General features: G+C 35.9%; 1 long non-coding RNA gene and 1 pseudogene across 2 annotated transcripts in view; one reads left to right on the forward strand and one right to left on the reverse strand.

Moving 5' to 3' along the window:
* Positions 1-214: 214 nt before the first annotated feature.
* The window catches only part of LOC105524737, an 83,665-nt gene continuing 68,090 nt past the window's right edge, over positions 215-15,789 (forward strand). The window contains exons 1-2 of the long non-coding RNA XR_001003801.1: positions 215-571; positions 3,016-3,150. This is a non-coding gene — a long non-coding RNA (uncharacterized LOC105524737). The remainder of the gene's footprint in view (positions 572-3,015; positions 3,151-15,789) is intronic.
* On the reverse strand, positions 8,085-8,560 carry LOC105524736 (annotated as a pseudogene). Its single transcript, XR_001003800.1, has one exon. The product of XR_001003800.1 is annotated as a cytochrome b-c1 complex subunit 7 pseudogene (transcript).

The raw sequence follows: 15,789 nt of genomic DNA on the forward strand, positions 1-15,789 counted from the left end.
TTGAATTTCTTCTCATCTTAAAATTGCATAAATTATATTAAATTCTCAATAAGTTTATTTACATTTGGTGGGGGTGGGGTGCGATGGAAAAACACTATATTAAATAACAACATCGGTTTTTAACACCCATCCTAATAGAAACGTTAAAATAGAATGGGGTAGGGAGGAGGGGTGGAGGCGGAGAAGGGATGTACGTCTCAGGATACAGGAAATACGGTAAGAGCGAAACAGGAGGAAGCCAGCTCTGTGCCTGGAGGGGACCCGCCGCCATCTCAGGTCTCTTGGCTTTGCCAGGGCCCACCGGAGAAAACTGACGCCCCGTTTCTATAATCCTTATGGGAGACCAACCTTGTGCCTCCGGGAGATCCACTCTCCCACCTGGAAACGCACGGGAAGCCAAGCCTCCAAAAAAGCGCTGCCTCCTCGCTCCGCGTTGGGATTATCCGGAAGGAACTCCCAACGGAGGTAGTACCACTCTACCCTCCGCACCTCCTCCTGCATCAGCCGGCCTGAAGTCGCACCCTCCTCCTCCGGAGAAGTAGAGAAATAAATTTCTCCCACCCTAAACCAGGTCAGATTGTTTCTCATCTAGGGCATCTAGGCTCTTTGAAACTTATTTATGCATTCTCACAGATATCCTTCCCCCTTTCCCTGTTTTTTCCATGATTTCAAAATAGAAAGAATAACATGCAGGGATTAAGCAGCTCTTTCACAAAATACGCTTGTGTGAAATGATGGATATTTAATGACGTTAAATAATTATTTTTAATATTTTAGATGAATTACTTGTAGTTACATTTTCTAAGAAATAGACTTGAATCTTCTGATTTGCTTGAAAGTCAGTCACTGGTGCCAAGGTGGAGGGAAGGTGTAATAAAAATGTTCATGAGTTGATAATTTAAAGCTGGATGGTGTGTATGTGGGGATTTATTATATTATTCTCTCTACTTTTGCGTGCCTTGGAGAAATTTTTTATTTAAAAAAAATACCTGGTTCAAGACCAGTAACAAGCATCTATTGAAGGCCAGCCTTCCGAAGTGTATGTCTTTCTCTGTGTAAGGCAGGAGAGTTGAATAATTTTTTTTTTAAAAGCAACAATGTGATAGCCAAATCCAAGTGCCATAATGTTTGCTTGTTCAAGGTATTCAGGAAGGATGGAGGATGGACAAGTCACTGCCTGGTAGTAATCATGAGCTATCAAAAAGGAGGGGGTGGGGCAGACTCGGTGGCTCACGCCTATAATCCTAGCATTTTGGGATGCTGAGGCGAGCGATCAGGTCAGGAGTTCGAGACCAGCCTGGCCAACAGGGCGAAACCTCGTCTCTACTAAAGTTAGAAAAATTAACCAGGCGTGATGGTAGACGCCTGTAATATCGGCAGCTCTGGAGGCTAAGGCAGGACAGTCGCTTGAACCTGGAAGGCAGTGGTTACAGTGAGCCGATATCGCGCCATTGCTCTCCAGCCTGGGAGACAATAGCAAAAAACTACGTCTCAAAAAAAAAAAAAAAAAAAAGAAGGAGGAACTTTGGGTGGGCCTTAAAGGTTGAGTGACATCTGCCATGTGGAGGGGCAGGGAATGCTTTTCAGTCTGAGGGTTTCCAGAGAAAAGGCAGAGTTCTTCTGGAAACAGCTTGGCTATAATTTTGAATCTACAAGAAGGACTTAGGAGGTGAAGATAAAGTGCTTCAGGGCCTTAAATGTTATGCTGAGCATATACTTCATTCCAATATCCATCAAGCGATACTATTTGTATTTTAAGATTCCTATTCTTACTATCAGAAAAGGAATCTCTGATATTTAGATGAACTTTATAGAATGCAAAATATAAAACTGAATCTGACCCAAGTTTTATAAATCCTTTTAATTCAAAGGAGAGAAGCATCTTTTTTTCATTCTTGCAGTAAACCTTTATGAAGCCCTTGCAATGGGTAGGAATTATTCTGAGAGATATAGGGGATGGATGGCCAAGGCCTAGTACATAATAGGAGTGAAACAGATATTTCAATAAATAAATCAATGAATGATGGGACAACATTGGTGACCAAAGAAGTTTTACACATTGGGTTCGTTGGTAATGCCTAGAAAAAAAAAATAGAGCTCTATTTTACTTGAAAGCATCTCCCTGTGATTCCATACAGCTTTACTGCTCACATGTTTACAAACTCTATTCAAAGGGGTAGTGGAGTGGAGGGTTGCAGGGTGTAGGGAGAATATTGCGCAGATAGAAAACAAAAGAGCAGCCCCAGGCACAGTGGCTCACGCCTGTAATCCCAGCACTTTGTGACGCCGAGGTGGGCAGATCACTTGAGGTCAGGAGTTCGAGACTAGCCTGGCCAATATGGCGAAACCCGTCTCTACTAAAAGTAAAAAAAAAAAAAATTAGCCGGACATTGTGGTGTGTGCCTGTAATCTCAGCTACTCGGCATGCTGAGGCAGGAGAATCGCTTGAACCCAGGAGGTGGAGGTTGCAGTGAGCTGAGATCGTGCCACTGCACTCCAGCCTCAGTGACACAGCAGGACTCTGGACAAAAAATAAATAAATAAACAATTAAAAAATATATAAAGAAAAAAGAAAATAAAAGAACAAAACAATAAGTGCAAGAACTACGTAATTTCCCCTCCAAGTGATTCAAATCACTGAAAATTGTAATAATAGCCAATATTTACTAAAGATTTATGTGCCAGTTTTCTAAAGGGCTTTGCATGTTATCATTTATTTAATCATAACTCTACTAGAGAAGTTTGTATAGGCCAAGGGAAGTCATATGACTTGCCACAAGTTACACAGCACAAAGTGGCTGAGCTGAGCTTTGAACCCAGAACATTTGATTCCAGAGTTTATGCTCCAAACTGCTATATAATACGTCCCTTCTAAAACTTTGTATACAACTGTTTTATAGGAATATATCATTGAAATTGAGGTAGGGGAAGGATAATGATTTGAGGAGACCAGGGGACAAAGAGATGGACAAAAACAGAAAAAATGATGTCACAATATTTTTTATTATTTTTCAGTCTGAGTGATTGCAGTATGACTCCATTTCCCTGGTGCATTCATATAATAGTTCACTTGGTGAAAATAATGAAGACTATTTACAATGCTACCCTGCTTTTTCTGATGTCCTACACCTGGAAGTTGTGCTTTTTAAGGTAATCTCTTTACCAAAAATTATTCAGAGGAAGAAGAGAAAAAAAATAGTTGGTTTTGACACATTTAAAAGTAGCCAAACAAAACATAAAAAGATAGCAGCAAATGATAAAATTGAAACTGTATTCTACATTATATGAAAACATATTCATAATAATAGTGTAATCTGAAGAAATGCTTTGTTAGATTCACTTGTAATTACCTTATAGTTTCTATTATTACTGTGAAATATGCCATCTTTTTAACTATATCTTCTAATTGCTTCTAGTAAATGGGAATATGATTAATATTTTTGTATATTGATTTTATATGCTGTAACCTTCCTAAATTCTATTTATTCTAATAATTTATAGATTTTCTTGGATTATCTGTTAATTAATTATATTTTGAATCATGACAGTTTCTTTCCAATATTTCTTTAGCTTGTATTACTGTGCTAGCTAGGATCTTCAGTACAAAGAGGAACAATAGCATTGGTAGAGGATTTCCTTATTTTGTTCCTAAATTCTACAAAAGTTTCACCTTTTTTAGTAGATTGTCTTTCTCAAGTTAAAAACTTTTGTTACATTCCTAGCTTGCTGAGAGGTTTTATTACAAATATTATGAAGTTTTTTCCCGTCTATAGGTACTGCCATGTTCATATCCTTTTTTTCACCATTAATATCACACTGTGACCATGAGATAAATTACAGTTATCAATTTTCTAATGTATTTCTTGCTTTTGCTTTCATCAAGCCTCATCATTGGATATTTTGTTTCCTATTTTAATCATTTTGACTTTTATTTTTATATTGAACTTTCTTCTACTTTGCTTTTGTTGTTCTTTTTCTAATTTATTGAGTTGGATCTTTAGCTTCTTAATTTTCAATGTTCTTCTGTAAAATAAGAATTTAGAACTATAAATTTTCTTCTGCCACTTTAGAAATATTTCACAGGCTTTTATATATAGTATTTTTATCATTCAACATTTATTATTTTTAAATTCCTCTTATAATTTTTTTGACCCATGGGTTTTTTTTTCAATTTCGAATCATATGGGATTCCTTTTTTAAAAATTATATTATGAAATCATTACTCCCATTCTAGTTTAATTTTATCTTTTTTTCTTCTTTAATTTTTTTTATATCTATAGACTTTATTATGTGTTCCTTATATAGTCATCTGGTATGTTTAAAGAGTGAGCAATCATATAAAAGGAAATATGGTCATAACTGATTGAAGTAATAAAATCCTGAAACTAAATAACTCATAATTCATTGCAAAACATATATTAGATTTCATTACATCAGTATGTAGCTTAGTAGTAAGGTCTCCTAATGGCCATAAACCTCTAAGGTGTTGTCATCCTGAAAAATGAAGGAGGAGAGAGAGTTGGTGGGGTGCTAAATGGAGAAATCTTCCATAGTGCTGGTGTGATGTATCCTAAATTGTAAAGTTATAGGGCATCGCCACCTAGTGGCAGAATTTCATGCCTTAAAGGGACTTGTTTTCCAAAGAGCAATGTGTCTTGTTCACTTTCTAACCATCCCTCTCTGATGCTATCCTTCCTAAAATCCATGCCTCATCCCATACAGTGTAAACCCATCTGCTTTTCATCCATCAGTCTGTCAAGGATTTGGTTATGCCAATTTTTATGTTCACCTAACTTTTTAATTCCAAGTACTTTGGTTATTTTCAAAGCTACACACAGGATGCCCATATTTTTAAAACTCCATCCTATTTGTGAAGGATTATTACTTTGGGCTTTGGCCAAGTTTTTATTCTTACTGCTGAATCTTTTCATAAGTCAAAATTAGTGCAGAGTTAATGCTTTCAAAGAGAGTCCTTAAAGTAAATAGCTAAATGAAATAATTACCAAAATGTACACTTTGGATGTATTAAGATTCTAGAATTTAAAAACAAGAAAAGGTCCCATTAGTGAAAATTCCATCACTAACATTTTGGTACCACTTGTAGAGCATCACATAAATATTCAGACCATGATAGCTCAGTGCAGGAATGATACCAAATATTTCCATGGAATCTGGAACTAGGACCAGAGTTGGCAATTGGGAGTCTGAAGTCCCAACATCCCTTATGCTGCTTCCTACACCTTGACAACAGGAAAGCTGAGTGATGCTAGGTAGTGCATTACAACAGTGAACGTAAGCCAGCCATCTGTTTTTCGTAAAGTATAGTAAAATAGAAAAACAGAACATAGACCACTTCAGAGTACAAACATATACTTCTTCAAGATGTAGGAAAACCGTATATTCAAAACCAGTCTCAAACTTTAAACAATAAAAGATATCAAACATTATAAACTGTACAAAGCAAATTAGCAGGATTTTAATGTTGGCAGTTTTAAAATGTCACCCATCCAAAACACAAAACAGGGAGATAGCCAAGTCTTAGCTCCATCCTAATCAAAGCTATCATGCAGATCCAGTTACACTCTTCTCATCTCCAACAGGTACTTCACTCAAGCAGGTGACACCCAAGGGGAGTAGACGGACCAGAAACAAGAGTGCCACATAGAAGGAAGAGAGGGGACCTTGGACCTTAGCTACTGGTTAGCTATTCAACTTTGATGATATTCAGCATTTTCCCAAGTTATTCTTTCTCACTTCTCATCACATAATTTACATTATGTATACTATGTGCCAGAGACTGTTAGTGCTTGACATGTAGTCAGTTAATTTTCACAACTGTGTAAAGTAGGTTTCTATCATTAGCTCTATCTTAGGGCCAAAGAAACGGAAGCACAGAGAGGTTAAATTGTATTCCTAAAGCACTACACAGTTAGCAAATAGATTCAGACCTGTGCAGTCTAACCCAGAATTAGCTCTGAATCACTCTACCATTCTGTCTACAGGACGACAAGCTTGTGTGTTTCAGGCACTCTCATGGTGATTTTTCACACAGGACAGCTTTCGATAATAGAAAGGCCCTCTCTTTCAAATGAAAGGACTTCACTGATGGATTAACAAATTCTCACCCATTCACCTATGTGAGCAAAATACTAGATCTACTTTCTTAGTCTTCATAACAAGCAGGACGATAACTGTAATTTATAATGAATACAAAACATTGATTTAGTGTTCAAAGAACTTTTGCACACTTGTTCTCATTTAGAAGAGTGAAGTAATCTGGAGACATAGAATAGGCATTCACTTTGGCTTTAGGAAGAACTTTCACAAAATCAGAGGTTGCCCTACGTAATACCACACTTTTTACCTTGAGCAGGTGGATAGCTTGGGGGTTCCGCTATACCTCAATCTTAGTCCATTCTATTTGTTCCCCTGTCCTTCAGCAGTGCCCTTAGACTTGCTTTAAACATTAACCGCATTCGTAAGCATGGTATCTAGGGTCAGAACCCAGCCTCCCTCCACCCACCCAGCTCCGTACATACCTTGACAGTGCTCTTTGAGATGCCTCAGTTCTAGTCTCCTTGTAATTGTGCAAGGTAGATGTCTGAACAAATAGACCAGAGTCCTGCAAAAGTGATCTTGAAATCACAATTAAAAGAACCTTTGGAGAGATCTACTCAGGAAAATTTTCTGAATAGACAAATGCTTTTAAAGGGGATTCTAGACAGTCCATCTTCTCTGCCTCCTTCTGCAAAGTAGGACTACACTAAAACCTTGTCACAGTGTGACCTGAGCAAAACCATTATCAAATGATCTAGTCATCTTGAACCAGACAGAAGAAAATTGACATGATTTCAAGATAGGTTTAGAAAAATAATCTGACTAGCAAAAAAAAAGGGGGGGTGGGATTCTTAGGGAACTTAAGAGGCTTAGTATTTTAGCTAAAATTTAAAGATGCTCTTTATGATACACACATTTCTCATTGCTTTACAAATTTTAAATGTAACTCAAATTTGTTTTTCACACCGTTTTGTTATTTGAGGTGTAAGGCATTCCTGCCGCACACAGCAATGACTTGTCCTGGAAAACCAGGGAGGCTGCAGGTCCTACTGTTCCTTCTCTACTAGCTGTGGCTCCAGACTCTCAGCTCCACCAAAGAAAGCATTTCAGAATTTAGGAGTGGAAATGATGACAACATTGAATAATTCTAATTTTTTCTTTCTTTTTGAGATGGAGCCACTGTCGCTCAGGCTGAAGTGCAGTGGCGCGATCTAGGCCCACTGCAACTGCCACCCCCCGGGGTCAAGCAGTTCTCCTGTCCTAGCCTCCCGAGCAGCTGGGACCACAGGCGCCCACCACCACACCCTGCCAATTTTCCGCATCCCTCGTAGAGACGGGGTTTCACCATGTTGGCCAGGGTGGTCTCGAATTCCTGACCTCAGGAGATCCACCCGCCTCAGCCTCCTACTGCACTGGGACCACAGGCATGAGCCACCGCACCTGGCTAATGATTCTAATTTATATTTTTAAAAATTACCTTACAATCTTAAAACTTTTAACTGATTAGTATCCAACAAGGATACCCATATCCCAGTGACTTTTCCACTTTGGAAATGATTGTTATAAAGTGCTCAGGTCACATTGTGACAAGTCACTGGGATATGGGGACAAGTATGATTTATCTTTGTACTTCTATTTTTCTAGTGTCTACTTTTTGTTTTCTAGTCTACATGTTAGCACAGGAGTATATATATTACTTAAGTATACCTATGTTAGGGTGCATATATAATTTCTTTTTAAATGATAGGATGCAAAAACAAATCTATTCAGATAGCAGTGAAGAGGCTGTTTCTGAATCCTGGCAAACTAGGGGATGCATACCCCCTTCTTTTATTTAGTAGCTTCCATAAGGATGTAACTTACGGAAGTTATATCCTTCCATAAACTGACAGGCTATCTAACCAGTGAGGAAAACTGATAAAGTGGGCTCTGAGCCCCAGAAAGCACTTAAACACGACTGAAAATATCTTGAAAGTTTGGAAAAAAAATTTAACAGTAAATGGATTCAGTAGTTACTCAGTATAAGGTTTGGAATTCAAAAACTCCAGCCATTACAATAGACATTTATTTAAAGTAAAACATCTGCAGACCAAATAATTCTTAACATTGTTTGTTTCAGATTTAACCATCTTCATAACAGCTGCATCCACAGACTTCAACTACTTGATTACTTCTTTGCCCATTCTTCTCTTTCTTTTCTTTCCCGAATAACCTCTTTCAGATACAGTTCAAGGTAGAAATTTTCCTCTTTGTATTTGGTCCACTGCTCTTTAGGCAAGATCTGATGCTTCATGGTCAGGTCCAGTGCCCTCTTAATGTGAAACATCCTGTCATTATAAAGGTTCTCAGGAAGCCTTCTTATGGCTTGTTTTACATCTTCATCCTTATATATTGTATCATCTCACATTAACCTCAGGTTATTGAATCTTGCAGCATTGTAATACCATTTTTGAATACGATCCAGCCACTTGCCTGATGCTGAAACGGCCTGCTTGCCAGCCATTTTGACCTGCTTTAATTTTTTTTAATCCTTCTTATAACAAGATACAAAAATTATACATTGGCTGCTCATCCCAACAGAATTTGGCAATAGAAAACATTTTCTTTCATTAAATACATAGAAAAAGTGTGGTTATTGATATTGATGTAGTTATTATTGAATTTCATATTTGTGTTTTTAAAATTTTTATTTTTATTTAATTTCACACTTGAAAAACTGGGAATATTACAAAGAACTCCCAAAGTGCCTTTTACCCAAATTCACCAATTAACATTTTATCACGTTTGCCTTATCATTCTGTTTTTCTCTTCCTCTCCTTCTCCTTCTCGTATTTGATAGTAATTTGTAAATACCATTCTCCTTTACCTCTTAATATGTCAGTATGTATTTCCTCAGAGTGATGATTTCCTCTTATACATCCTCAGTAAATGTGTCACAATCAAGAAATTTGACATTGTTTCAATATTATAATCTACGCCATAGTCCAATGTTATCAGTTGTCCCAATAATGTCTTTTATGGTTATTTTCTTTCCTTGGTCAAAGTGCTAATCCAAGATGATGCATTACGTTTACTTGTCATGTCTCTCCAGTTTTTAATGTGGAATAATTCCTTGACCTTTCTTTGTCTTTTATGTGTGTAGAAAAACAAACTCAGCTTCTGTCATTATATTCTCACAACCCCACTTCTGACGCTGATTGTGTGGAAAACAAACAGTTTTTCTTTGGCTCTTGTACCACAACAACCAACACAGAAAACTTGTGACCAAATGTATTGGGATTTCTTCTCACCAACAAGCAAGTAAACAATTCTGCAGTGTACACCAGCTGGGTGTTCTCCAATCCAATTCAGTTCTGAAGCTATCTCCCTGCAGAAAGTATCAGATCCCACAGACTGAGGGCTTAGTCCCACGAGACTGCCTCAACTTTAGACATCAGTTTCAAATCTGGGCCTCTGGAACTTTTAACTGACCTGCTTCAAGTTAGGTTTCGCGCAACCCCTCTCTTTAGGCTCAAATAATTTGCTAGAAAAACACACAGAACTCAGGGAAACACTTACTTACATTTACCCCTTTATTCATAAAGGATATTTTAAAGACTACATATAAACAGCCAGATGACATAGAGTGAGGTCTGGAAGGGTACTGAGTACGGGAGCTTCCATTCCTGTGGAGTTGGGGTGTGCCACCCTCCTGGCATGTGGATGAGTTATTTTTCACCTTTCTACAATCCTCCACAAATTCAGTTGTACTTTGTCCTCTTGTGCTTTTTATGAAGACTTCATTCGATAGGCACTAATGAAGCATAAACAGCCATGTAGAAATGTGACTGGGCTAAAGGGTATGATCTAATACCAATAGTCTTGGTGGAGAAACCCAGCAAGGCTTGCCTGTTCAGATTCTTCTTGGCTTCTTTGTGCAGCATTCCTTCCTCCTGGGTATGAGGCAGGACTCTTTCTGAAATGGGGGTCTTATGACCCACAGTCAAACTAGATAGGTCAGAGAATTTCTTTACATCCAGCTCCAAGACAGAAAGCCGGGTGAAGATTAGAGTGTATTTTTAGTTTCTACGGCTTACCTTTGGGAGAAAAAAAAAGCAGGTAAAAGGAGGGCAGGAGAAAGAGAGAGATTCTATTTTCTGAATCCTAAAGTGCCCCAACATTATACATATATAAACATACATATATATATATAGAGAGAGAGAGAGAGAGACTGTCTCTCACTTTTATTTCTCTGAAGCTATTTCAAAGCTGCTTCAGGAACCAAAGACAAAAGACCAAATACTTTAACAAAAGATATGCTTATTATTTTAGTCACTTAGGAAATAACAAGAGATTTGGGAGTTATGAGCCAGGAACCATGGACAAAAATCAATATATATATCACAATATCACACATTGGCAATTGGCACTTGTGTAAATACAGGACACTTATTTCATAGATTGTCCTTTAATTTAAATTTATGTGCCATTTCCCCATTATTTAGAGTACGCATATTAGCAAAAGCACCACAGAAGTAAAGTGTTGTTCTCAGGGCATCATATTGGTGGCACATGATGCTGGTTTGACCCTCTAGTAGTAAAGTTAACTTTGATTACTTGGTTAACATTGTGAATAGTTGCTAGATTAATCCACTTTGCGGTTACAATTTTCCTCTTTATAATTAATGATTTTGCTGGGGATACTTTGAGACTATGTAAATATCCTGTTCCTTATTAACTATCATCCCCTAGTTTTCAAATCCATTGATAATTCTTGACTGAATCAGATATTGCTATGATGAATGCAAAATGGTGATTTTCAAACTCCATCATTTTTATTACATTTATTAGTTTATATTCTACATCAAGGTAGAGCTTTTTCTCCATTTATTTATTTATTAATTACTTTGGACACATAGATTTTTACTTTATTTTTAAAATACCCTGTTGTTCTTATTTATTTTAATACCCAAATTGTCTCAGATTTAGTGACTGGCTGCCCATATAAGTTGGCTCACCTGTCTTTTGACATGTCTCATCATTCTTAAACACACATTTTACTTACTTTAAAATTTTTTTACTTCCTTACTTTCAGGCTTGTCTTTTACTTCCTACCCCATTATTCATTTCTCTATGGAGACAGTATTTAGAAACTAAGTCATTGTATATAGCTGTGTTTTAGCTTAACGTTTTGTTATTGTTTTCCATTTAAGAGACAATATTGCTTATGTGATAATGATTATTTAATGTTTGTTGAAACTTGTTTTATGTCCCAGAGAACATGATCAACTAATGTTTTATGTGTGCCTGGAAAGACTGTGTATCTAATTTTTGCATGTAGTGTTCTGTTCATTAAATTTAATTGTGTTGTTTAAATCTTCTCTATTCCTAAGTTTTTTGTTTGCTGGACCTATCAGTTACCGAGAGAGTTAAAATCTCCCACTATATTTATGGATTTGTCAAATTCTTACACTTTTGACAATTTTTGCTTTGTATACTTGAGGCATTGTTAGTATGTACATACAAGTCTAGAATAGGTACATATTTTACAATTTTAGGAACTCTTTTTATCTTTTTGAATGTAAAATTTTTTTTTTTTGCTGGGTCTTTTAAATTTTTTTTAAACCTTTCTGGGTACCTAGTAGTTGTATACATTTACGGGGTATATGAGATGTTTTGATACATGCGAAGTGTAATAATCACATCATGTACAATGGGGTATCCATTATTTGAAGCATTTATCCTTTGTGTTACAGACAATTTAATTATACAGTTATATTATTATTGACTATAGTCACCCTGCTGTCCTATCAAATAATAGGTCTTATTCATTCTTTTTTTCTACCTGATAACCATCCCCACTCTCCCCCACCACCCGTTACCCTTCCCAGTCTCTGGTAACCATCCTTCTACTCTCTATCTCCATGAGTTCAATTGTTTTGATTTTTAGATTCCACAAATAAGTGAGAACATGTGATGTTTGTCTTTCTGTGCTTGTCCCATTTCACTTAACATAATGATCTCCAGTTCCATCCGTGCTGTTGTAAATAACTAGATCTCATTCTTTTTTATGACTGATTAGTACTCCACTGTGTATATGTACCATATTTTCTTCATTCATGTATCTGTTGATGAACACTTTGGTTGCTTCCAAATCTTGGCTGTTGTAAACAGTGCTGCAACAAACATGGGAGTGCAGATATCTCTTTGATAATACTGATTTCCTTTGTTTGGGGTATATACCCAGCAGTGGGATTGCTGGATCATATGGTAGCTCAATTTTTAGTTTTTTGAGGAATCTCCAAATTGTTCTCCACTGTGATTGTACTAATTTACATTCCCATCAACAGTGTACAAGAATTCCCTCTTCCTCACATTCTTGCCAGCATTTGTTATTGCCTGTCACTTGGATATAAGCCATTTTAATTGAAGTGAGATAATATCCCATTTTAGTTTTGATTTGCATTTCCCTGATGATCAACTACATTGAGTACTTTTTCACATTCCTGTTTGCCATTTGTGTATCTTCTTTTGAGAAATGTCTATTCAAATCTTTGTCTTAGTTTTGATCAAATTATTCGATTTTTTCCTATTGAGTTGTTTGAGCTCCTTATATATTTTGGTTATTAATTTCTTGTCAAAAGGGTAGTTTGCAAATATTTTCTCCCATTGCACCTTTACTTTGTAGACTGTTTCCTTTGCTGTGCACACACTTTTTACTTGATATGATCCCATTTGTTCCTGTTTGCTTTGATTGCCTTTGCTTGTGGGGTATTAGTTAAGAATTTTTTGCCCAGACCAATGTCCTGGAGACTTTTTCCTGTATTTTCTTGTTGTAGTTTCATAGTTTGAGGTCTTAGACTTAAGTCTTTAATACATTTTGATTTGATTTTTGTATATGGCAAGAGATAGCTATCTAGTTTCATTCTTCTGCGTGTGGATATCCAGTTTTCCCAGCACCGTTTCTTGAAGAGACTGTCTTTTCCACAGTGTATGTTCTTGGCACCTTTGTGGAAAATGAGTTCTTTAGGTGTGTGGATTTGTTTCTGAGTTCTCAGTTATCTTCCATTCATCTATGTGTCTGTTTTTGTGGCAATACCATGCTCTTTTGATTACTGTAGTTCTATAGTATAATTTGAAGTCAGGTAATATGATTCCTCCAGTTTTGTTCTTTTTGCTTAGGATAGCTTTGGCTATTCTGGGTCTTTTGTGGCTCCATATAAATTTTAGGATTCTTTTTTCTATTTCTGTGAAGAATTTTTTTTTTATTTTGATAAGTATTGCATTGAATCTGTACATTGCTTTTTTGCAGTATGGACATTTTAACAATATTCATTCTTTCAATTCATGAACATGGACTATCTTTCCATTTTTTTTGGTGTCCTCTTCAATTTCTTTCATCAGTGTTCTACAGTTTTTATTACAGAGATCTCCCATTTCTTTGGTTGAGTTAATTGCTAGGTATTTAATTTTATGTTTGACTATTGTAAGTGGAATTATTTTTAAATTTCTTTTTCAGATTGCCCAATGCTGGCATATGGAAATGCTACTGATTTTTGTATGTTGACATTGTATCCTGCAACTTTACTGAATTTATCAGTTCTTACAGTTTTTTGTGAAATATTTATGCTTTTCCAAACACAAGATCAAATCCTCTGAAAACAAGGGTAATTTGACTTCTTCCTTTCCAATTTGGATGCCCTTAATTTCTTTCTCTTGTCTGATTGCTCTAACTAGGACTTGCAGTACTATGTTGAATAACAATGGTAACTATGGGCATCCTTGTCATGTTTCAGATCTTAGAGGAAAGACTTTCAGTTTTTCCCCATTTGGTATGATACTAGCTGTGAGTCTTTTATATATGGGTTTTATTATGTTGAGGTATGTTCCCTCTATACCCGTTTTTTAAGGTTTTTATCATGATGGCATGTTGCACTTTATCTAATGCTTTTTCGGCATCAAGTGAAATGATCATACGGTTTTTGTCCTCCATTCTGTTGATACTATATATCACCATTGTTGAACCATCCTTCCATCCCAGGGATAAATCCCACTTGGTCATGATGAATAATGTTTTTAATGTGTTGTTGAATTTGATTTGCTAGTAGTTTGTTGAAGATTTTTGCATCAATATTTATCAGAGATAGTGGCCTGTATTTTTTTATTTGCTTTTGTCTGATTTTGGTATCAGGCCTCGTGAAATTAGTTTGGAAGTATCCCTTCCTCCTGTATTTTTCAGAATAGTGTGAGTAGGATTGGTATTAGTTCTTCTTTAAATATTTGGTAGAATTCAGCAGTGAAGCCAACAGGTCCCAGGCTTTTCTTTACTGGGAGACTTTTTATTACAGCTTTAATCTTGTTACTTGTTATTGGTCTTCTCAGGTTTTGGATTATCTTCATGGTTCAGTCTTGATATGTCATATGTGTAGGGGAGTTTCTCTATTTAGTCTAGATTTTCCACTTTATTGGCATATAGTTGCTCATAGTTGCCATTAATGATCCTTTGAATTTCTGCAGTATCAGTAGTAATCTCTCCTTTTCATCTCTGGTTTTATTTATTTGGATCTTCCCTCTTTTTTTCTTAGTCTGGCTAAAGGTTTGTCAATTTTGTTTAACATTTCAAAACACCAACTTTTTATTTTATTTACTTATTTTATTTTGTATTGTTTTCTTCATTTCAATTTCATTTATTTCTGCTCTGGTGTTTATTATTTCTTTTCTTCCTCTAATTTTGAGTTCAGCTGGCTCTTGCTTTTCTAGTTCTTTAAGATTCATTGTTGGGTTCTTTATTTTAAGTTTTACCTTTTTTTTATTTAGGCACTAAATAACTAAACTTATATATAACTAAACTTTATAGCTATAAACTTCCCTGTTTATAGCTATAAACTTCCCTGCTTTTGCTGTATCCTATAGGTGTTTGTATGTTGTGTTTCCATTATCATTAGTTTCAATAAATTTTTCAATTTTCTTCTTGGTTTCTTCATTGACCCACTGCTTATTCAGGAACATATTGTTTGATTTCCAAGTATTTGTATAGTTTCCAAAATTCTTGTTATTGATTTCTATTTTTATTCCATTGTGATCAGAGATGCCTGATATTATTTCCATTTTTTTGAATGTTTTAAGACTTGTATCGTGACCTAACATATGGTCATGTGACCTAACATTGTGGCTTTAGAGAATGATCCATGTGCTGAGGAAAAGAATGCATATTCTGCAGCCATTGGATGAAATGTTCTGTAAATATCTGTTAGGTTCATTTGGTCTATAGTACAGATTAAGTCTGATGTTTCTTTTTTTTTTTTTTTTTTTTTTTTTTTTTTTTTTTTTTTTTTTTTTTTTTTTTTTAGTAGAGAGGGGGTTTCACCATCTTAGCCAGGATAGTCGCGATCTCCTGACCTCGTGATCTGCCCATCTCGGCCTCCCAAAGTGCTGGGACTACAGGCTTGAGCCACAGCGCCTGATGTTTCTTTGTTGATTTTCTGTTTGGAAGACCTGTCCAATGTTTCCTTGCTGTTAACATAGCTACTCCACCTTTCCTTTTTTGGTGGTATTTCTTTTTCCATTCTTTTACTTACTCATTTTTTTCTTTCTTTTATCTTTTACAAAATGTTCTGCCAAAAAAATCAATGCATTAATTTGTTTGTTTCTGAATTTACCGATAGAATTTATAATTAGTATTAAGGATAAACTTTATATATCCAAACATTATCTTTCTTTACTAATTTTTTATTGTATAGAATTTAAGCTCTA

The sequence above is a fragment of the Colobus angolensis genome, unplaced genomic scaffold, assembly GCF_000951035.1.
Source record: "Colobus angolensis palliatus isolate OR3802 unplaced genomic scaffold, Cang.pa_1.0 Scaffold505, whole genome shotgun sequence".
Lineage (NCBI taxonomy): Eukaryota > Metazoa > Chordata > Mammalia > Primates > Cercopithecidae > Colobus > Colobus angolensis.